The 23,461-nt window shown below is 39.6% G+C and overlaps 1 long non-coding RNA gene across 1 annotated transcript in view; it reads right to left on the bottom strand.

Annotated features, from left to right (window-relative positions):
• Positions 1-1,475: 1,475 nt before the first annotated feature.
• LOC114551202 (uncharacterized) overlaps positions 1,476-23,461 on the bottom strand; it is a 97,255-nt gene continuing 75,269 nt past the window's right edge. Inside the window, exons 2-3 of the long non-coding RNA XR_003691866.1 lie at positions 2,657-2,815; positions 1,476-2,543 (exon numbers count right to left, since the gene is read on the bottom strand). This is a non-coding gene — a long non-coding RNA (uncharacterized LOC114551202). The remainder of the gene's footprint in view (positions 2,544-2,656; positions 2,816-23,461) is intronic.

Raw genomic sequence — 23,461 nt, forward strand, 5'->3', positions numbered from 1 at the left:
TTTGCATTTTGGTGTCAGATTGGATATTTTAAGTTTATACAAAAAGGTGTGAAACCTTGGGAATATTTAACAAGGTAGGCAGCACAAATTGGTAAATGCTTTTTCCCCTTGTTAAGTAGAGTTTTAGGGAAAACAAATATGAAGAAAACATGCCTACCACTACTTGCTTGTTATTATTAAATGCTTCTGAAACTGTCTCCAATTTTATCCTCCGCTTATACAACAAAAACGTCTCTCTTGAGGAGGCTTAACTTTCTTTAACAAAGGCACAACGCTATGAAGCTCATCAGTTGTGAAACTGCCACCAAGGGGACGCTGAAAATGTGTTTTTGATTTGAGCTTAAATCAAGCGCTGGGCTCAGAAAGTCAGAGTAGGGAAAAAGTAATGCTCAAACATTAAGAACTCCACCACATACTGACAACAATTGGAGCTCTGTCAGAGATCCAGGCTGATATTATATGCTTGTAAATTTGATTGAAAGGGTATGCAAATGTTCCTAATTTGCATCTCTCACTCTCGCGGTGATGATCCAGACATTGTTATCAGTTCGAGCTGATGTATAAGAGCTAACAAAGCAGAGCTGTGAGGCATTTTGGATCAATTTTCGCAGAGTGGTGAACGAAAATCCTCGGATTTGTACTTGTTTGTTTAGCCATGGCTGGTTTTCAGAAGTCATTTCTAAAATCTGCACAACAGATGAATCCTAAAGTTTCAATCTCACAGGGTGATTGATAGTCATGCTGTATTATATCATATGGTGAGGAAAACTAAGCGCTGATCTCAGACCAGTACTCCCACTCACAATATGCTTCACAAATGTTCTGCAGGCCTGGGCCTCTTAAAAATATCGTTACCATATGTACATAAATGGGCAGGATTTGGAATGGCATTCAGATATTTCTTTTTATCTTAATTAATTAGATAATATACACTAAGGATAAAAAAGAGCAGCATATAAAGATGTTAAAATATAATTAAATCATTAAAATTATTTAACACTCACTCGCTGTCAAAAAAATGCCTAAAATGACCACGTTTTGTTTTGTCAAGGCATTTTTGATGAACACTTGCAGTCGGTGCTAACCCCAGTGACAAATACATTGTCTTTCCTGCGACTGCTTCACAATAAAAGCCACCCTGTTTGGTGCTAGCACAACATAGGCAGCTTTATTTATATAGCACATTATACAACATACCCAAATCTCTGAGACTTTGAGCGACTTGGGTTGCATTTTGGGTAATTTAATGCAGGTTTTGATAGAGAAGAAAGTGTTGCACTGGTAGGGAATTAAAGGACCCAATCGCAGAGATGAGGCAGGCAGGCAGGAGATGGTTCGGGCTCAGGGATTTATTAATACAACACAAAAACCAAACCAACGGAGAACTGAGGCTTCCACAGGCAAAAACACAAAGTCCCAAAAAATCCAAAAAACCAAGGAATTACAAAAACAGGAAACACTGAAACTAACAGGAGCTGATGCAGACATATACAAACTGACGCAGACTGGCAGGACAAGGACGCAAACTCAAAACGATCTGACAAGAGACAAAGGGAACACAGAGGCTAAATACATGAGGTGACGAGTAAATCAGGAACAGGTGAGACAACAGGTAAAACACATCAGGGTGGGGCAGGACAATCAACAAAGGCAGGAAAACACAGGAACAGACAGAAATCATGAAATCAACTAAACACAGAAACTTGACACAATACTAGACAACACAAGTGAGGACGGAGAGCACAGGAATCACCCAAAACTTACACAATTCAGAATAACCAACAAAAACAGGAAACATACAGAAAACTACAAAGCAGCAACAGAAATAGCACAAAACACAAGGCAAAATACTGAAACCATAAACAGAAAGATGCATGCAATAAAAAAAGACAAACTTCCGTTCTGCTGCAAGGATTTTAGTACCAAAAAAAATAACTGTTCATTGTGAGCTCAATAACGTTATAGAAGTGCAAGGCTAAATTGGTGGAAAAATCCTTACATACAGCTGGAGTGGCTAACTCCTCCACTAACAATACTAACTACTATATAGAGAGGTAATTATAGAATGCAAATACAATGAATGACTATTCCTGAAAAAATGCACAATAAAAATTAGCATCAAAAAGAAGGTTTTATTTAATGTAAAGATTACACCTTTAAATAAACTAGTTCAAGTTCCAGACACATTCTGAACTTAAATATTTTCCCATTCCATTGAAGATAAAATGCAGGCTACCTTACCTAACAATATACTACAAGTAGTTTTGCTGTCCACACATTAGCTTTATTGTATTGCCATGTTGTACAGTATCACACAAGTTCATCTGCAGGTCAGACACAAGCCTGCAGTCAACAAACTTAGAACAGACATTCGCTCACAGCATGTGCTCGTCATTAATCCACACGTGTAAAGCTATATGCCTTCTCAGCACTCTTCCCCAAAAAATGAAGCTGTGTTCTATCAGGTTGAGCCGACTGGGGGAAACACATATTCAGAGAAATTACATATTCCGCGGGCGATGCCTTCTTGATTTCCTCCGGGTCTGAAAAAAAGATAGCACAGAGGGAGGTTGGGGTTTGTGGGAAATTAAATTATGCCTAATTACCAGAGCAATCGATACCAAATTGAGTTGATATGCATCCTTCATGACTTAACTAGATATCAGATCAGCGCAGGTAAGCAACGCATTGTAACATGAGTTGATGGGTAAAGGTGATACCGAGGCACTTTTGATGGCAGGAGTTAAGGGAGTGAGTCCTGAATTATCTGATCTGTCAGGGTTGCGGCTGTTGTAGTTTGGCAGCTTTCCCGAATCTGGAATTAAGGGGACACAGGGGGAAGGTTGTTGTTGTTATTGTCAGGGGTACTATACCTTGTTGAATTTGTCATGAAGCCAAAAAAAAAACATCAGAGCACAAGCGGGGGACGTCATTCTCAATGTCATTTTTAATTGAAAAATAAATACAAAGTGGCACAGTATCATCTAGTATGTTGTCGAAATTATTATTCATCAAATCATCCAGGGGAAAATGGGTTTTGGGTGAGGCGTACTTCCAGTTTCACGCTGCCACAAGCATCAGTCCCTCAAGTGTACACTGTCCTGTCCTTAAAAAAAGAAGACAAAATAAGTTATCTGACCTCGGTGCTCGCATTGTGACAGCTGATGATGGACAGCTAAAGTGATACCGTGGGTCAGACTGGTGTGTCAGCGGAGCAGTACGCCCTGGTAATTAGAGAGAGCACCCTGTAACCAGACGGGCACAGGTTTGATGCCTCTGATGACCAATGAGTTTATCACTGTTGAAATGCCCCGAGACTACACTGACACGCTGCTTGTGGACGACCTTGCGCACCAGCGCCTGCGGCGTGCTGTGTGTTTGTACTCCCGCGACTGATGGGTTGAGAAAAATTAAATGTGTAATTGCAGTTGCTGCTGTAAGCTACCGAGTGGTATTTTTGAGGTAACTGGCCTTGAAAGTAAGTTACAGTGGCGTTTTAAAACTAACATGTTAAAAAAAACACTATTTAGTTAGTTTTAAGTGGCTGTCTTATTTATTTTAGCTTAGGAGCATTTTCTTATGCTTTATTGGTTTTAATAAATTATTTAAAGTTGAAAGGTTTTAACAGTGGACATGTTTTTGTTGCTGTAAAAATAAGAACCTTATACTGGTGTGTGACATAAACACCTTAAGAACAGTCTGTCCATGTCTGCAGTGATATCATGCAACATGTCAACCTCATTTTCACTCTTCTTTTTCTTTTGCCTTCTCTTTTCCTCTCTTCTCCTTTTTCAATAATACCATGGGAAACATAATGCATTTTGAACGGCTAGGGTATATGCACTTGTAAAATGTAGAGAGGAACAGATTAAGTTACTCTTGTTTAACACACATTTTAAGGAAGCTGAAACAAAATATAGACATTTATTGAGAGTCTAAGCAGTGTATGAAATTATTGTTTTCTAGCGGAATAATGGCTGGCAGATGTATCTTGTGATTTCAGTAAACTCACTTTTAATTGACTCAGGCAAAAGCTTTTGAAAAGCAGTTTTGCATTTGGAAATAATGGTAACTTCAGAGACTGCAGCTATTTACCATTCAGCCATGTAACAAGCATTCGGACCACAAGTCACAAGGTGATCCAGAGGTGTCCTAGTCCTGTCGTCCCATGTTTGTATAATTAATCATTTTTAACCAATTCTAAATATTGGGTATATTCTGCTTATGTTCTTATTGTGGAAAAGTAAGAGGCCCTCATGTGCTAACATTGTGATTTCTGGCTATAAACCAGCCCTTCTCTGACCCAGAACTGACAAATTAGTTGTTCTCTAACTACAGTAGCCTACACTACATCACAGAGGTTGGCAGAAGCTCTCAAACACACCAAGCGTAGACGGGCAAGCTCAATTTGTACTCCTGGTCTGTACCTTAATTCACCCAAAGCCGAATTAAAACGCTGGCTCAGGTGAAATCACCAGGCAGCCCTGACCAATAAATCAAACATAACCCACACTTGTAAGCGGTGTAAATCTCCGTAGACAGAGTTCTTATTGGAGAGGGGATGGCGATGGGTAACGGAAATGTTGCAAAAAATTGGAATACATTTTATCCTGGAAAAATATTCATGGCCAATCTTAATATATATTCGGGGCATGTTGTAGCTTTAAAGAGAGTTTGACATTGAGAGGATGCTGGCTGAATTCCATTGAGTGAGTATGTTGAAGTTCTGTGGCCAACAGGACAAGACTGTAGTAATGCATTAAGACAACACATTCACTCCTAGGTAGGTGTGTGTGTGTGTGTGTGTGTGTGTGTGTGTGTGTACAGATATGGCATTTCCACTTTTTAGTGCTTGTTAGCTTAACTACTGCTGTATCTTGGTTGTATTCACTGGAGCAGAATCAACACATTGCTCCACTGTTAAAAGTTGCAAAGGAATAGCTAGTTTGTTCAGACAGTTTATGTTACAATATGTCATAACTGTCTGCAGCGTTAATGCATGGTATATGCAGAGGGGGCATGACCACCCTGGCGAATTGATTTGAGTGAACGCTGAGTTGTCAGATCAGATTTAGCAGAGAGTCTGTCACTTTACAAGAACATTTCAGTTATTCTCTCTTAGCTGGCTTTATATCAGCCATTATTGGCTATTCTTACACACTGGAAAACAATGAGGGAAACAGCATCCCATGTATGTTTCACTTTTGAAAATGGACAATCTTTGTATCGATATTAAGCAATAGTATAATTCCTTCAAAAGAGTCTGAGAGATCCCATGATCATGAGATCTACTTAAATATTTAAGGTGGGACGCAAACCACCTTCAATAATTAATTTTAATTAAATTCTACATTGAATTATTAACACAGTGCTCTTGCTCCAGTCTGGTTGGACAAGCTGGAGCTTTAGCAGTTTGAATGCATGCTGGGCTAACAAAACTCCCTCACATGCTCACACACACAAACCTCCTCAACTTGTCTTCTCTCTGGTCAGTGGCCAAAGGCTGCAGGTGTAGCTCCCAGGTGCGAGATTGTGAATGCATCCAATGCTCACTCCTTGCTAGCTCAGTCGCGCTTTCACCACAAACACACATACACACTCATATAATTACCTTTTCCTTTCATATTTTAACAACTATCACCCTGATAATATAAACACAATTAAAAGCCTTTGCAAATTCAATTAAGCTCTTCATTTCTTCGTATGTTTGTTTTTGTGAAAATATGCATTGCTCCAGCACTGGAATGGATTTCACAAAGCTAAGCATTTGATTCAAACAATTTGTTTCAGTTTGATTGATTTGCTATATTTGAATAGAGGCTATTTTCACCAACATACTGCCAAAGTGCTACCACTAATAACCTAAATCATATCTCACCTGATTAGAAATCCAGTAATTTCTCTGAACTGATTTGCTTCGTTCCTTTGCTGGCTTCTCAACCAGGTGCTGAGAAGTGTGAACTTCATAACCAGAGGGTCAGAGGCTGAAAAGCTACAAATTCACACATAACACAAATGGCACAACACTTGCACACAAAGACACACTTTTAAGTGTTCCACAAGGAGCTTTTGTCTCAGTCCAAATCATGAATCTTGCAGGTGGGCACAGGCACATATCAAAACAAGCTACTTCTGCACACAGTCTTTTACCTAGAGGTGTTTGAAAGCCAGTGGGTATTATTTTTAATGATTGTTTATTAAGACTAATCTTCCTTAATCAAAGGGACCTTTGCAATCTGTGTGTCTGGCACATTTGTTTTAGTTGATGCTGCTGGCTGTTTATGTTGTGCCTAAAAATCATATATCAGCCAAATGCATTTTCAATCACACAGAGCCTTGATTGGCATAATGGCAGAGTCACAACCTATTTGTGTCTAAATGTTTTGCACTTGACTTGTCTGAAGGTCATCAAGAGGCCCGAGATAATGGGACACAATCAAGCAGATAAAGCCAAGAGCACATTTTCAGCTACTAAATGATTCACCACAGTGTCAAAAGGTGTGACATAGCAGGTTTTTCACTTGGATAGATTCTGAATCAGAATCGGATTTATTGCCAAGTAAGTAACACTTACAAGGAATCTGCCTTGGTGGGTGGTGCATACATAAACATAAATAAATACAAAAACAAATATGTACAGTATGGCTGTTTAAACAAAAGGCTGAGTGGTTTAGTGGTTTAAATGTTGAAGGATGTGCAAAAGATCAGGCTGTATGGCATGTGCAATGGACAGGTATAGTCCAGTATGTACGATAATGTCAAGTGGGGTGTAGTGGAACGTGTCTGTGTGTGTCTGTCTGTCTGTGTGTCTGTCTGTCTGTCTGTCTGTCTGTCTGTCTGTCTGTCTGTGTGTGTGTGTGTGTGTGTGTGTGTGTGTGTGTGTGTGTGTGTGTGTGTGTGTGTGTGTGTGTGTGTGTGTGTGTGTGTGTGTGTGTGTGTGTGTCAGTCAGTCAGTCAGTCTGCATCAGTAGTTGTCCGGGGCCTTGTTAGGTGAGGCCGACAGCAGATGGGAAGAAGCTGTTTTTATGGCGTGAGGTTTTGATCCTGATGCACCGCAGCCTCCTAGGGAGTGTGTTGCACAAACATTGTTCAGCTTTTGTATTGCAATTGGTATGCTGTGAAGGTCCAATGCTGGATAGTAGTCTTTTATGTGAATGTTTTTATTTAAACAAAAAAAAAGTAATTTAAGTATGAGTCAGAATGTAGAAGCCAAATAACTTTTATTGATGCCAGCATAATGGGCAAATATGTCATGATGTGAAAGTGTAGCTATTGAAAGCTATAGGTGTCAATACTGGGGTCTATTGTTGACAAAACCATATCAGTGACACATTATTTTCCTCTTTACACGTTCAAATGAACCTTCCCTTAAAAATCGGCATAAGCCTGCCACCTTTATTATGCAGGTATAAATCAGGGTTATACTTTTAAGAAATGTGATGAAAAGTTTTTGTGTGGAAGCTCCTTGGTTGTCCTTGGTCAAGTCAGCCTGTGATGAATCATGCATTGGATCAAAGTGGAGCTATCGTCCTCGTGGGGGCACAACACTGTCTGCTGCCATCCTCATTCCACCTGCCGCCCTCGCGTCAGCAGCCACAGGTTGCCTTCCCTCGAAGGATGTCACTGCTGCTACTGTCCCTTTCCAGACCAAACCCTCCAGAAGTGGGTTTTATTTAGTCCTCGCCGACGACAAGTCCCTTCCTCACTCCACTGCCTCCGCAGCTGGTACTTGTTGGCGCCCATCTGTTAAGAGTATTGTTTATGTGGTTGGTGATCCAGAACTCATTACCATCCCATCCTCCCCTATACACTATTGTTCTTCCTGCTAATAGGCAGGCTCTCATGCAATCTGTCTTGAGATGCATTATGCTTTTGAGCTGAAAACTAAGTATAAAACAATTGGAAACCTTGACCGAGAAGTTGGATTTTTTTAAAGTTCAGTATTCAGCACTTGTTGAATAATTGCAAGTTATGAAAGAGGCACAGCTCTCCTGTATTCAGACAATGTGAATATAATGTGCACAGTCTGCTGACGTCCAGTTGCATAATGTGTGGAATACTGAAGATCAAAATTACCTCTCACTGGCAATTATAGCCCCTTTGTTCAAATAAGTGCAGCTTTATATATGTGTCTACATACCATTGGTTACATCAAGCAGAAGATCGCAGAGCAGACATTAATTGGCAATAATTCAGTCCTGTAACAGGAGGTTGCATGCATATACAGTATTTACCTCATTGTTTATTCCCAACACAGTCTCACGGGAGTTCGTGAAAAGTTACACTGTAACTTTTCATTTCAGAAATGTGGCTTGTATCTCATACATGTATAAAGCACAGGAAATAAATAGTTAGGAGCTGCCACATTCTCGCCGCTTATAGATGACAGAGTACTTCGCAGCACATGCATGTTGCTGCCACTTCACTGCATTAGCTGGATTCTGCAAGTCTTACATACACCATTTTTGTATATGAGAAAGTCTGCAGGCCATGTTTAACCACCCGTAGCCAAATGCTATGCTGCTCTTTGATTTAGAGGAGTGTTCTTCAGGAGCTTGCACTATACAGTATCTTGCACTTCATATTTATTCATGTGATCATTGTCAGAGTTCAGCTCAGGCTTCAGCTCTGCCAGTTACTGTCTGTGCAAGAAAGGCAGAGAGCATGCATGTTGGCAGCTCAATATGCTTGGAATGGACCACAACAAATGTCTGAAATCAATGAGCAACTTAATTAGTTTTATTGAAGTTGTAATTATGATTGATGAGAATGATACTATTAATTGGTTCTGGTCCCAGTATAGTGGTCAATGCAACAGCAATTATTTGCCTGTTTCTATGGAGGGAAAGAAACAAAAAGGACCAAATTGTGACAGTGCCATGTACGCCATACCTACAAAGCCCTACACGGGCCCTGACCCATGGTGTTCAAGCCTTAGCCCGGCCTATAAACAAAAAAGGCTGCATCTCGCCCCAAATCAAATACAATGGGGGGGACGGGGGGACGACAGTATCTCAGATTCTTCTGAGTACTTGTACTTCCACAAAGTACAAGGCTAGCCATTGACGCAGGTCGAGAGATGTGGATTATCTCTGATGGACAAATATTTAAAAGTTCTTTTGGATCCATTATTCTGTTCTGGTTCAAGAATGAAAACTAGAAGGGCACATACAAATAAGAATCAAATTTCCAGAATTCATAGACCCATAGTTACATATGTGACCTTTGTTGGCTTTTACATCCAGATGAATTAAATGCATTGTTGGTACTTTTCAAGCTGAAATAGCCTTTTATTTAAAAATAAAATAAAAATTATGAATCTGTTGTTGCCTAATATGAATCCAAATGTATTGGCATTACTGAAGTGGGTAAATGCAAATATTTAAAAGCATAACTTCAATCAGGATCTCAAACTCAAGAGACTATGCTGGTAATATAAAATGTTTGAGTAAAGATTTAGAGTGAGTAAACAGCAAATTCTACACATGCTTGTTTGCATTCCCATAGTGGCTTCATCTTATTGCCGATCAACCACAGTATGTGTTTGATGACACTCAACCCAACTGCACATAGATGGCGATCAACCAAAACGGATGGGCTTATCGGAAAGTGAACTGCCCCGCATTGATTAGCCATCTATGCTGCATTTGACACAGCACACCAGTCTATTTATTGGCAGACTGCCTTTCTTAGTAGAGCTGTTTATGTTGTTGCTTAGCAGAGCAAAGTAAGCTTTCTTTTAATGGACTCAGCTCTTTTATTTTCTCCCCAAAGAAACGTCACTGACTGTTCCGAAATCAACCAATTATTAGCACATCAGGTTGTTGTCTGCAGGCCCAGGTCCCGGGTGTATATATACTGTTGTGACCACTCCACAAAACGCCCTCAGAGCAAATTGCCTCAGTAAATACCGTGTGTATATCTTAACAGGTAATATTTAAAATTCTGCAACAGTAAGTCACCCAAGCAATGAAAGATGTGTCTGCCTGCTAGGTCGATGAATAATGCAAATGAAACTAATTCTTCCTGACCTGGTGCCAAGCCTAATACACATTTATATGCTTCGCTAGTGAAAGATATGTGAGATTGCTATTATGGGAAGGAAGCAATCTGTATTTTAATAATGAGCCTGATAGACCTTGGCCTTCCTTTCTTTGAGAGTTTGGATGCACCTTATGTGACTTCTTGTAGATTTAAACGGCAATAATTGCTTCCAATAAAGACTGGGAACACGTGTATAGAGTAGACCTTGTGTGGATTTGTGTTGTCTCGTTCATATTACAATAAATAACTTATTCTACAAAGTCTTCTTTAGTGAGGAACTTTTTTTTGTAACTACGTTGCACTTTGATATTCCTTCGCATTAACGATACAAACTCAGGCTGGCAAATGGATTGCAATAGCAAAAATGTTATCAGTGTCCAAAAGGTGAGAAGCAAACTTCTACTGAACTCTTAATACATGAAGCCAATATGTGAGGAGTGATGAATAGCAATCAATATTGTTTTGTCGCATACCATAGAGTACTAGCACTTACGCATATATTTACAGTACATCCTACCTTACCCTGCAAGCAACAGATCTTTTTTACTGCTTGTGCTCATGTGACTGAGTATGTGTATATGACAAATTGAAAGTCTTATTCAACTAAAATTTGCCGCAGATGTTCCGACTCCTCTTAGATTAAAAAGAGCCCAACCATAAATATCTATTAGATTCTTACATTTCCAAGAGACATGTGGAAATAAATCTATATTAAGCAAGGGATGTCCCACCTTCACAGAGAAAGGGGCGTAATGAAAGTCATGTTAACTTTAAATTGGCACATGGCAGCTGCCTAATATGCAGAACACTTGCTCCTAAGCCCCCCCACAGTGCTCAACCCTAAGACCACCAATGTGCCTTAACAAATACTAATTGAGTAAATTCAGTTGGTTTCTGCAAGTGGCCAAATTTCGAAGTTCATGATCTGGGAAAGATGCACGTCCATTCCCCCTGAAATGTGTTTAAAAAGGTAAAAATATGAGATTTATTTGTTTTGTTTTTTTTTCGGTACAAGACATTTGCAAAATTGAATAATCATAAAAAGTTTCAAAGCACTGGTTACAGGCAAACTGCCATCTATCCCTATGACTAAATCCACCATGCTGTCTTGTTAAATGTGTGTGTTATTGGTTCAATTGTATAAGGGACTGTAGTATGTATAGTATGACATTTGTTATAAAAGACTTAGACCCTTGACCTTTTGTATATTCCATGAATAAAAAGTTAGTACCCCAGTCCAAGAGTGTGATACCACAACACTTCACTCGATAAGGTGGCATTGTTAAGTATTATAAAGCTCAAGCAAGACATAATAGCACTGCCATATTGCCAAACAAGTACATTGTATCCATTAATGGTACGTTATTTGGATCAGAAGAGACGTGACTTGTTTTTAGCCTGCAGGCCTTAATAGCCCTGAAAAAGTTTTGGTGGAACATATCCTACAAAATTGATTATTTTGCTATGCCAAACTGAGGTTTAACACAATGTATAATTCAGCAAATTCAAAGACCATAGATGGGATCGTGCCAGTCATTTTCATTTTGTTGTATTTGAGTCAGGTCGGTCAGAATTGGTGGTCCACACATTTAGGTTTAACTAATGAGTTAGTTTTATATTTAAATGAGTAGGATTTATAAATGAGATCACGTCTTCCCCTAGAGCAGCACTTCCAAGAAATATTTCCTAACTCCAAGCTTGTAACCTATTGGGTATACAAGCTAAAAATAGGTCCATTCTTTGGCCCAGTCCCATTGACATGAACATGAAATACAAAACAGCATGCAAATGTAATCAGCGGCAGCCTAAGCGCTACCTGCAAAGAATGCTTTCAGTCCACTCACCTAACCATTCGCTAATAGCTTATGACAGTCTCAATGAGTTTTCCAACTTAAGATCCCAAACCAAATATCAGCACCTCGCCTCCCCGGCTAATTCAGAATGCCTGAAACGAATATCCAGTACAGTCAATGGCTTTGAGTGCTCCCAGTATCTCTCCCCACCTGTTCAGCCGGGGCCTCTTGGAGGGGGAAAAGCGTAATTCAACTACCACTCTATAAATTCTATTACATGGCGCTGGGTATGGCTGTGAAAGTGCTGTGTCTAATGAAGAGCTCGTAGTACCTGACAGCCTGCTTCGACTTTCTGCATCAGCACACCAGAGTGGTCTTCTGTGGAGTAAAACCCAGGGACAGGATGCATGAGTGTGTTTGAGACAGATATAGACAAAGTGTAAGTATGTGTTTGGACTCATGTACTGTGGATGTGTACATGTACTGTAGTCCTTAGTGTCCTGGCCATGCCACATGCATGTGCACTCAAAGTCTGCTGGACTCTGGACACAAAGTACAGTGGTTTCTATGCACTGTTCAAAAGAGTTGTGCAGTCGCTTCTTTTATTAAACACATTTGCATGTCTTCTCTATGCCTTTAATGTTGCATTGTATTTATGCATATTTTATGTCACATGCATCTGCATAATGGGTACTCAGAGAGCCTACAACCATGCTTGCATGCAGATATTAGCTACATGCTAATGTTAACAGTGGTGGAATGTAACAAAGTTGAGCTGAACTCAAGTCTTTTCTTTCATGCCAATTTCTACTTCTACACCGCTACATTAATCTGACAGCTTTAGTTACTAGTTACTTTACAAATTAAGATTTTTGCACATAGTTGATAAAATACAATGTTTTATTATACATTAAACTACCCAACAATGTAACGGCCTACAAGTCCAGCTGAAATGATTAGCCGATTAAACACAGAATTGGTTATTGTCGCCTCTTTTGACACTTCTTTTGACGCTTTCAGTGCTTTTTTGACACCTTTAACGAATATTTGAAGCTTTTGTTGATGCTTTTGACCCTTTTTTTTCTCGTTTCTAAAATGTGAGGGTTTTTCTGCATTGAGTACTTTTACTTTGAATACGTTAAGGACATTTTCCTGACAATACATACTTCTACCTAAATTACATTTTCAATGCAGGACTTTTCCTTGTAACACAGTATTTTTAACAGTGTGGTATTGGTACTTTTACTTAAGTAAAGGATCTGAATGTAAGCGTGCTAAAATACTCCCAATGACAGTGCTAATATGCTAATGTTTAGCCATGTTCAACTTAGTTACCATGCTAACATTTACTAACTAGCACTGAACACAAAGTACAGCTGAGGCTGATGGGTGAGGCATTTGATCATAAACCTATTGTAACCTGAGTTTTGGACAACCTTTTGTTATTTTGTCCTGATCGTGGCGCTAAATGAAATGTCTAATGTTTTGGTTCAATACAACTCAGCAACATTTGTACCATGGACATTTGTAGCATTTGTTTGATTAAAAAAAAGAAGAAATACAACACTGTAAAAGAAGAAAACCCCATGCACCACTGGTTTAACCATGGGAATTATTATTTGTGGGTGTAAAACAGTTGCACTGATACTTTCTCTTCCTCACTTTAATGCATTTAAAAATTAAATAAAAACTAGAGCCTGCAGGGCATACTACTATCCCCAGAAGATAATGTTTTTCATTTCAAATAATAATATTTCTGGGATATGTAGGCCTATTGTGAATCTTTTAAACCAGACAATACTATGGATGAGCAATAAAAAGGGCATAATGTAACTGTAAAGAGAAATTCAAAAACACATGGCTGGAAACAACCAACTTTTCTTAGTTGACATGTACTGTACCTCTTTTCTTTAGCAGCAACGCAAAATTACAATGACAAAAAATATAATAACGGTCATATTAATAAGTGAGATAAAGGTCATTATTACTCACAAAACTACATACCTTATACTGCCTTACACTGCAATCAATTCAGTGAATCCCCACAGTAGTTGGGGATATCAGGGGAAGAGTCTAACACTGCCTTCCATCAACAACTCCAATTGAGATACCCTTGGGCAAAGCTCTCAATCCTCAATTACTCAACTGGAGCTGCTCAGTGGCCAACAGTACAGACTGTGGAGAATCAGGCAGCTTTCAGGGGTGTAACTGAATCTGAAACAGAGTACTGCCAACAGAACAATCTCTACTAGCAACGTGTTCCGGGATACAAAAGGTTAAAGAGGTTGTATTTTCCATATATTTCCATGATCAAAGCTTATAAAATAAGCCAATCAGTAATGACACAGTTGACATTACTGTCACATAATTGTTGTGACATCACTTGTAGGGGTATGGCCAGCACTGAACAAACTGGAAACCCATAAAGAGCAGAGCAGCAGTTTTCTTCACAGTGTGATTCAGTGCTAGCCTAGAAATCTAGACGCACCCTAGTGGCAGCTAATTTAATTTGCAGCCAGGGGGGTCTAGGCACTCTCCGTTGACTTGCGAGCTGGAAAAACCAAACTCTAGTCAGGCCAATCACATCGTGTATAGAGTCGGTGGGCGGGCTTATGGCTGCTGCTGTTGGGAACTGCAGTCTTCTGGAAGACTTTGAGTTCAACTTTTCTTCGAGAAAAGTATGGCACTGAAATCAGAAATCATTCTTAAAAAAGGAAGATGTGTTCGGAGTTTTGCCGACCAGATACAGCAAAAGTTTAATCTATCAACTAGCTTCGCTACCTTCTTCGTTGCTCTACCTGGTTGTAGCGCTATCCTATTGCATGCAGAGGAAATTTCAAAGACAACCGTTTATCCCACCCCTCTCATTGAGCCCTGTCAGTGGTGAGTTCCCAGACCCAACATCTTGATGTGGGTCTGACTTGTCAGGCTAATTCAGTGCTGATTACCCCCGTTTTAAAATCTGATTATACTGGTACAGTACTGCAAGTGCATGAATTGGTGGGCTAAATCTCAGCTTCCTGGGCTGCTAAATGGCCCTGAGTAAGTGATTCCAAAGACTGAGTTTATGTGCATAGATTTTGTAGATTCAATTTCAAAAGTTTACATATTGAAGTACAAATGGAGTGTTTGTCAAGGTGGAGGGAAGGTTTGGAACCAAATGCAGTTTAAACAAAAATTTATTTCAGCCAAGAAAACACTTCAGACAGCATACATCACACCAAGAACCACATGAACAGAAAGCAAGAATCCAACGACAGACAAGGGAAACAGAGAGACTAAATACACAGGGTAATGAACACTAACGAGGGGCCGGTGATACAAACAGGTGGAACAAATCAGGGCGGGGCAGAACAATCAAACAGGAGGGAAAAACAAGATAGGAAGCACAACAAGACAACACAAGGGAGAACAGAGAACCTTCAAAATAAAACAGGAAATGGAAAACCAACAGAAAACAAGAAACTAACTAAACACAGAGACTTGACAGAGACAAGACGTGACAGGGTTGTCTTTTCCCGTGATCTACTTTGTGTTGCTTCCTGTCATGCTGCCGTCTCATGCCTACGTCAGGTGGCAAACGTGTCAATCTAAGTAGAAAAGCTGACATTTGAGATGAAGACCTCATTTTGTTCGATGCAAAAGCAAATAAAAAAAGTGGTAATTGACAAGAGGGTATGGTTTGTCTGACATGATAAAAAGTGTCACTCCAAGAGACAATAACAAGACTTCTACAAATCAATGCAGCTTATTGTCCGGTCATTTTCTGTGACTGTCGACAGCTGAAATGAAAACGGACATTTGAATTCAGCCCGTAATGCCAACGGCATGCAATGCTCATCGCTTAGGTCTCTAGTGACCGAGAGTGCAGGCAAATGTTACACGCTTCCCTGTCCACGAGGAAGAGCGGGAATGACGCATCGGGCCTTGTGCCAAATTTCTGCCAAACACACAAACGCAAACACATACACAACACTCCTCCACAGTTGAGGCGATTTTCTGCATCAGCCTTTTTAATGTATTTTCCATTTTGCTTAATGTCCATATAATGAATAAATCTAAATGAATCAGGAGGAGGAGCTGTTATCTTCGCATCAGACTCAGAGGACATGGAGTCTTCATCCGCTGCAAGTCAAACCAACTAAAGCAAGAAACAGACAAAAACTGGCTTGACATCCACTAAATCAATAATTAAACTAATTTAGCTATTCCCGCAGCAAACTGAAAGCATACAGACAAGCAAATGCTAGCAACAGTTCTCTAAAATGCATTTTTTCTGCTTTGCAGAATTCTGTGTCCAGAACATCACCACCATGTACTGTACGTGCAAGAAAAACCCATAAATGCACATGCAAAACAAACAAATGGAGACATGCACACACACACACACACACACACACACACACACATATACAGCCTGAGTCAGCTTTAACTGGGCTGATGGTATGCATACACAGCCCAGAGGATGAGGTCACAGTGGGGTCATGTCATTAACCTGCCAATGTGGGTTTCCGGATCAGCTGCTTTCGAAATCTCTGCGGGAATATCAATCACGAGGAGGTGTCCACTGTGATGTGTGTGTTTGTGAGTGTGTTAGAGACAGAGAGTTTGCTTGCATGGTAGCAAAGGGATCCCTGCTTCGACCACAAACTGGCCAAGCATTAATTTGTTTTTTTAGGTGTGTGTGACATTAGCTTAGGACATGTGTTGACAGAGCTGCAGAGATAACAGAACTAGCTTGTGAATTAAATCTCGAACGAATAGCTTGAGATCCTTGAATGGTCAAAAAAGAAGAACAATTTTTTGAAAAAGAATGACTAAAATAAATGACTGACTTTTAGTCCCTAGTATGGGTCAGAAATGGTGAATCCTACATTTCCCATGATGCAAATCAATTTAATCTTTCATTAGAACCTTCCTCCCTGGACAGAAGGCAATATACAACTTGCAAGTCACTGCACCAGTCAAGAGAAATGAAACGTTTGGATACATTTTTAATACTTGAAACAAGCTGATTTAAATAAATAACAAGTTTAAATAGCATGCTCGTACATCTAGCTATACCCATGGTTGAATGGGTAGTGGCAAAAAAAAAAAAAAGTGTCTTTGCTCTGCACCACATCAGTGGCAAGTATAAGATAGATTTCAATGGGCACACAGGCAGACAAGGAACAAGCTCTTTTGTGTGTGACCAACAGATTTTCTGGTCATTTTGTGACCAGAGGTGCTGTCCCAGCAGGGGCGCATAGGTGGTACAGTTGTGAAAGGAGTTGGACTAGGTGGAAAACATTACCAGAAAATAACAGAAGGTCTGGATTTGATCAAAGCCAATCAGATCAACTGCTCTCATCCCCAAAAAAAGCCAGGCACTACTTGCCTTTTGGCACATAGGGTATTGTATAAGAGACAACCTTTGCAATCATACTGCAGTATTGTAAAGACTAACTTACCCATATGCAAATATCTCAGATATGATCATTTGGTAGGTAGGATGAAATGTCAGAACTCTGGCGTCTTAATAATCTTACTTCTTCTATAAAAGAAAAGGAAAACGCAGCCCTGTCTATCACACTGTATGTCTACCTCTCATGGTCTGCCTTCACTTCAGTGACTGAGGCAACACACAGTGGGAATGCCTGCCTGGCTCTGAGAGCACGACCTGTAGACTGTAGATTGAACGTGAACATATCTTAGAAGATCAGCAGAGCTACTAAGGCTGTTACTGTTTACTTCAATTGACACCATACACAAATCCAGTGGAATATCAGCACCGTGTTGCAGAAACCAACCTGACTGATGCACAAAATCAGAAAGTCCGTAAATTCTCGCACTGGGTGTTTAGAAGAACTCGGTTAATCAGAGTACTTGCATTAGAACAAATATGTGTCCTGTTGTTGCACCAAACTCCATACAAAAAAAAAATCATAAAGGTGCATTATGTGTTATGATGTATAAAACATCTTATAACCGAAACAAACAAACAGTATTTCTGAGGGGGGGAAACGAGTGAGCGTAACATGGTTTTATGTGATTTGAGAGGGTCTACTCAGTGCTCCTTTGTACGTCACAAAGAAAAGACAAGAATAGCACTGAACATATGTGTCAGTGCTAAGAACTTGTTTGAACAGGCTCAAGCTCATTTTTGGCACACAAATTGCACTACTCCCCCGATTTAACACGGTCACTCCATTCTAGTGTGCTCTGCGCTTATTTCGACACAAGTGATGTCATGGAAAGCTGTGAAATTGCCAGTGAAGGTGGGACGGAACCCACTTGCGCGAAGCAAAATTACCACTCGGCCAGGATGAGGTCACTGTGCTTGATCTGCGACAGCATGAAAAACAGATCCTTCAGTCTTTTCAAAGTAAGGTGCATTAGTTGATTCTGGACTGTTGCTCGGCTCCGTGGCGTCAAGCCTCTGACGCCATTGCAAATGGGCTCATGCTGTCGATGGACAATTAGAACCTGTATGATGTTAAAAGCCTTTAGGGTTCATTCACACTAGATCAGTCTGTCTGACTAGTTCGCCGCAGGGTTGTGCGGCAGTGGGAGTGTCACTTAAATGGCCAAATTAGTGTGACGTCCTGTTGTGTTCTTCGACCCCCCCACCTGTGTAGCACAAGTATACTTCACAATTATTGTTTTCCATTAGTTCCTTTATAGATCTTGACATTTCCGACATCACAGCTTCATTTCACGGGGAAAGAGAGAAAGAAAAGAGATAGATAGGGACATCTGAAGACTTGGCAGGCCTGTGCACATGCCCTGTATTCACTTATAATTTGCATACTAGAAAAGACTTTTTTTTTGTATCCCTATCCCTCTCTGCTGCATGCCCTTCCGACAAAGCAGAAATGGTTTACCATATCTCAAAAATGGAAAAGTATAAGGCCTTTTATCTAACTACATAACTCAAATGTTCCCATTTCGCAGCACACTGCATTTAGCATAGAAAAAAAGTACTAAAAGGGTTATACATTTGACTTTAATACCAACACACAGCACTACGTAGATTCATTTTTGCCTCCATCTAAAAATGATCCTTTTGCTCCCATCCAAAATTGATCATTGGCAAATAGAAACAATGTACCTCTTCTGTCCACAGTGACAGAAATTAATGTGTTTGCTGATTTCCCGTACCATCAAGGTTCAATACTTAGTCTTGAAGATGGATGTAGCTTTTTACAAATTGTCAAATGTCCTTGGCCACGCCAAATGGGCAGTCTTCTTTGTTTTGCTTTTATATCTCTGATGACATGAACAAACTCAAAATAAATCAGCATACTCGCAGAAACACGGTAGGCTCTGGATTACTGAGCTGAAGTCTTGCATGAGCACAATCAGAGGTGTCAAGTAACGAAGTACAAATACTTCATTACCTTACTTAAGTAGAAATTTTGGGTATCTATACTTTACTGGAGTAATTATTTTACAGCATACTTTTTACTTCTACTCCTTACATTTTCACGCAATTATCTGTACTTTCTACTCCCTACATTTTAAAAATAGCCTCGTTACTCATATTTCAGTTTGGCTTGTTTTCATTCCGGCTCGTCATCGTTAAAAAAAACACACACACAAAAAACCCTATCCAGATCGCTCCATCCGGAGAGAGTGAATTTGATTGTGGTTGGATGAGAAGTATAAACATAGCTATTCCGGCACCCTATTGGTTTTTACGCGATCCATAACACCTGTACAGACCCGGTGCTAATACGCCACCGGTGCCTTAACGACCGTTATCTACCGGACCGAATAGCAACACGGATTTCGGTGCCTTAGGTGCCTGCGCGATGCTCCGAAAATGGACGTTAGAAGGAACTGAACATCGCCGCACGGGACGCTAGTCAACACTACAGTTGGAAGCAGGTTAGCCTAGCGTTAGCTAGAAGATGGAGTAAACATGATAAAATGCTGAGAGCTAAACGGTGTAAAAGTGTGTCTATATTTCACTGGAGAGGAGTCTGACACCAGACTGTAGCTGCCGTTGTCTGAAAAACACAGAAGAGATGTAGCCTACGTGTCACCTTTTTCAGCCCTTCTGAGTTTGTAGGTATGATTTTAATATACTGTAACATTATTATAGTCATATGATTTTGTCCCCACGTTTTAGAGTTAAGCTGTTGTCCTTAATGGCATTTCCCCCCCTTACATCAGGGGTCTTGAACCTTTTTTAAGCCAAGGACCCCTTAACTTAAAGTGAGATGTAGCAGGGACCCCCTACATATTGTATGAAATTAAGTTGCATATTAAACTGGGCCTACAATAACTGTTAGGGTAACCTAAAGCCTTCTTACATACCTTTTTTCATAAGCTATTAAAATATTAATTGTTGGCATGATTTTATAAATCATATTTTAATGTTACATACTGTATGTGACATACTGTATGTGGCACAGTAAATCTAGGATTAACTGTATCTGTGGGCTGATATCTTAGTGACTACCTTACCTATAGGCCAGTAAGCTTATCATTTATGTTTGCTAATAATATGTTGGAATTATGTTAAGGCATTTTATTTTTATTTTTTTTAAAGACTCAAAAATGTACAATAATTTGTTGAAGATCTCTGCCTTACATTACTTTTACTTTTATACTTTAAGTAGTTTTGAAACCAGTACTTTTACACTTTTACTTAAGTAAAAAGCTTGAGTTGATACTTCAACTTCTACAAAAGTATTTTCAAACCCTACTATCTATACTTCTACTTGAGTAATGAATGTGAATACTTTTGACACCTCTGAGCACAATCATCGTTGCATTGAAGACATTCAGATATCAAACACTTTGATATACTCTGTGGGAAGCTTCCCCCTCACCCTTCTGACTTAATGTTTTTTCTATAACCCAAAACAGGTTTTGAAAAGGGTATTTTACTAGTACGCACTTGATCGCTGTATAAAAAGCATCAGCGAGAAGTTTTTTTAGTATGTTAGTTGATGTAAAATGTGGTAATAATTTATGGGTGTTCACAAACCCTTGTGTTCATAAATAATTCCCTACCCACTTAATCTTACAAAAGGCCTTTTGTAGTGCAGACCACAGAGGCGAGCCTCAGACATGTATGTCATGGGTTGACATTAATAGACACTGTGCAGAGTCCTCTCATTTACTGAGGAGTGGAGTCTGATTCATTGAATTGCATTTTTCCACGTGTTTTATGAGGCACACCAAAGGCAGAGAAAGTTGGCGGGGAAGCAAATGCTGCAATCATTTACCGATCGTCCCAACCCACCTTGCTGTAAGTGCAGCGCTTAATTTCTCTTGCCCTTCTGGGACCAGCATGGCTGCTAACCCAATAACATAATTGACTCTGCGTACTGGGCTTCAGGGAGTGGTGCTAGCTGCTAGCAATTTGCTTGGTCGAGGCAGTGGTGATGGTGGTGTGTCTGGAGCTGACTGGATAAAATACCAACGCTGTCAACTCCAGTTGAATTGGGCTCTTGAAACAGATTGCGTCCTCATAGCATGGCTGTTTTTGCAGAGCTCATATTGCAGCTGACGGCATATTTGGCAGGTGGTTGTACAGTCTTTCAAAGGTTGTTTTCATTTGCTTCTTTCCCATTACAACTGAGGATAATGACCCCAGAAATGTACACTTGGCATGCTTTACTATGTGTGCATGCCTCCTAAATGCCTTTTATATGGATTCCCCTTGCTTCTGTATCGTAATAGTAATTGAATGTGAAAACTGAGGGACAATTAAGAAAGAAAAAGTCAGAACAACCCATGTATTTAATAACTTAAAAACACCACATGATTGGACATAACCATCCCTTGGGAGCAAGTGTCACTTAATTGGAAAGTATTGATTTTCCACCAGCCATTTGCTACTCGCCAGCCACCAATGAGGAGACAGTTCCTGTGTCCTGGTGAGCATTCCCCTTCATAGATCTAGATTAGATGTTTCCGATTAATTGCTGTGACAACAGGGAAAGTGTTTTTTGAGGGGGATTGATTGACCAGGGCAAATCAGAACGATGTAGTTGATTTGACACATTTTGATCCCTGGGGTGATTTAAAAAAATATATATTTGGTTGAATGTAAAGACAGAAAAAAGCAAGACAAAAAAGTCGCAGCTAATTTAAAAAGCAGTGGGACTACATGTTTAGGCTTTTTTTATATATAAGAGTCTAGATACGCAGGAAAGAGTGGACAGAGAGGGGATTACACACAGCAAAGGGTTGCAGGTTGGATTTAAACTCGATGCCGCTGTAAGGACTCAACATTGTAATTCTGTTGGTGACAATCCCCCATTGACCTCCGTGTTAAAAAATCCCTACTTCATAGCAGAAATCAACATGTTTACAACCTGGTTAATTAAAAGCAACATACGGTTACTAGCTACACAAGACAAGGTCTTTTGGTAAGAAACCCCGCACCAAGTATCCTGTATCATATACATGTCTGGCATTTGAAACAAAGCAAGCCAAGTTGAAAATGCAGCGAGAAATTATGATTTTAATCGTGGATAGACCTTCTGCCTCGATAGACATACATCCATTAAGAGGCACGTCTTATCTGTCCCAATATGGCGACGGTGTGGTCGTCGACGGATCACTTCAATGAATGAACAGCAGCGGCCAATTTGGTATCCACTGTATGCATTTATGTACAGTACGTGATGTTTATTACGTCGTTTTTTTTTTGATACCAGTGCTAAAATGATACTACACAAAACGACCAATGGCATCGAAATGAGGTACCAAAATCTGCGTTACTATTCAGTCCGGTAGATACGGGTTGTTAAGGCACCGGTGCCGTATTAGCACTGGGTGTCGGTACCCAATCCTAGTCAGTTGTCACATGAGTATTCACATGAACACCCAAACTAACTAGCACAGGTGAAAGGAGTTACAATAAATTCATGACAAAAAACTAACCCTAACCCTATAGGCACAAGTAAATGAAATACAGCCAAACACAAGAAAAAGTAACCTTTCCAGATTAATTAATTCTTAAAGGATCTGTAAAAAAATTATTGCACATTATCTTATTTTGAGAAAAGTAGATCATAAATTATTGCCAAGTTACAAAATGCTCTACAGCACACAAAGGACCATCATATGATGAGAAAGCCAAGGATTTAAAGCCAAAATAGAAAAAAATTAACAAAGTGAAACCTAAATCAAAAATAAAGACTGATTTAATGAAAGAAAGGATCCAAAAAAATGGCAAAGGCTTTCTTATGCAAGTAAGCCGTGAGAGGAGATTTAAGAGGATACTGAGTTGGCTCACATTTACATGTAGTCGATAGGGAATAATCATGACAGCGAAAAATTTAAATAACAACTTTTACTTTCCATCTAAAGCAAGTGTGAAAGAAACCACATTGTGTGAAAACCCACAAGGGGATGGCAAACAATATAAAGCCTATTATTAAAAAAATTCAATAAAAACGTGAAAAATAAAAAAATAGATAGAAATAAATATGAAAACTAGGACGATGAAAAAGCATATTAACATATCTAAAATTTAGATGTTACCAGGTGTATGGTGACATGCGTTTTCTAGCTAAAGAAGGTTTATTTTCATCTTAAAAGATGTAAAGTGATCAAGCATGTCAATTAGTTTCACCTGTGCTGGTTATGTGACTACTGAACGCCCATATAAGAAAGGTAAA

The sequence above is a fragment of the Perca flavescens genome, chromosome 24 (assembly GCF_004354835.1).
Source record: "Perca flavescens isolate YP-PL-M2 chromosome 24, PFLA_1.0, whole genome shotgun sequence".
In the NCBI taxonomy this organism is placed as follows: Eukaryota; Metazoa; Chordata; class Actinopteri; order Perciformes; family Percidae; genus Perca; species Perca flavescens.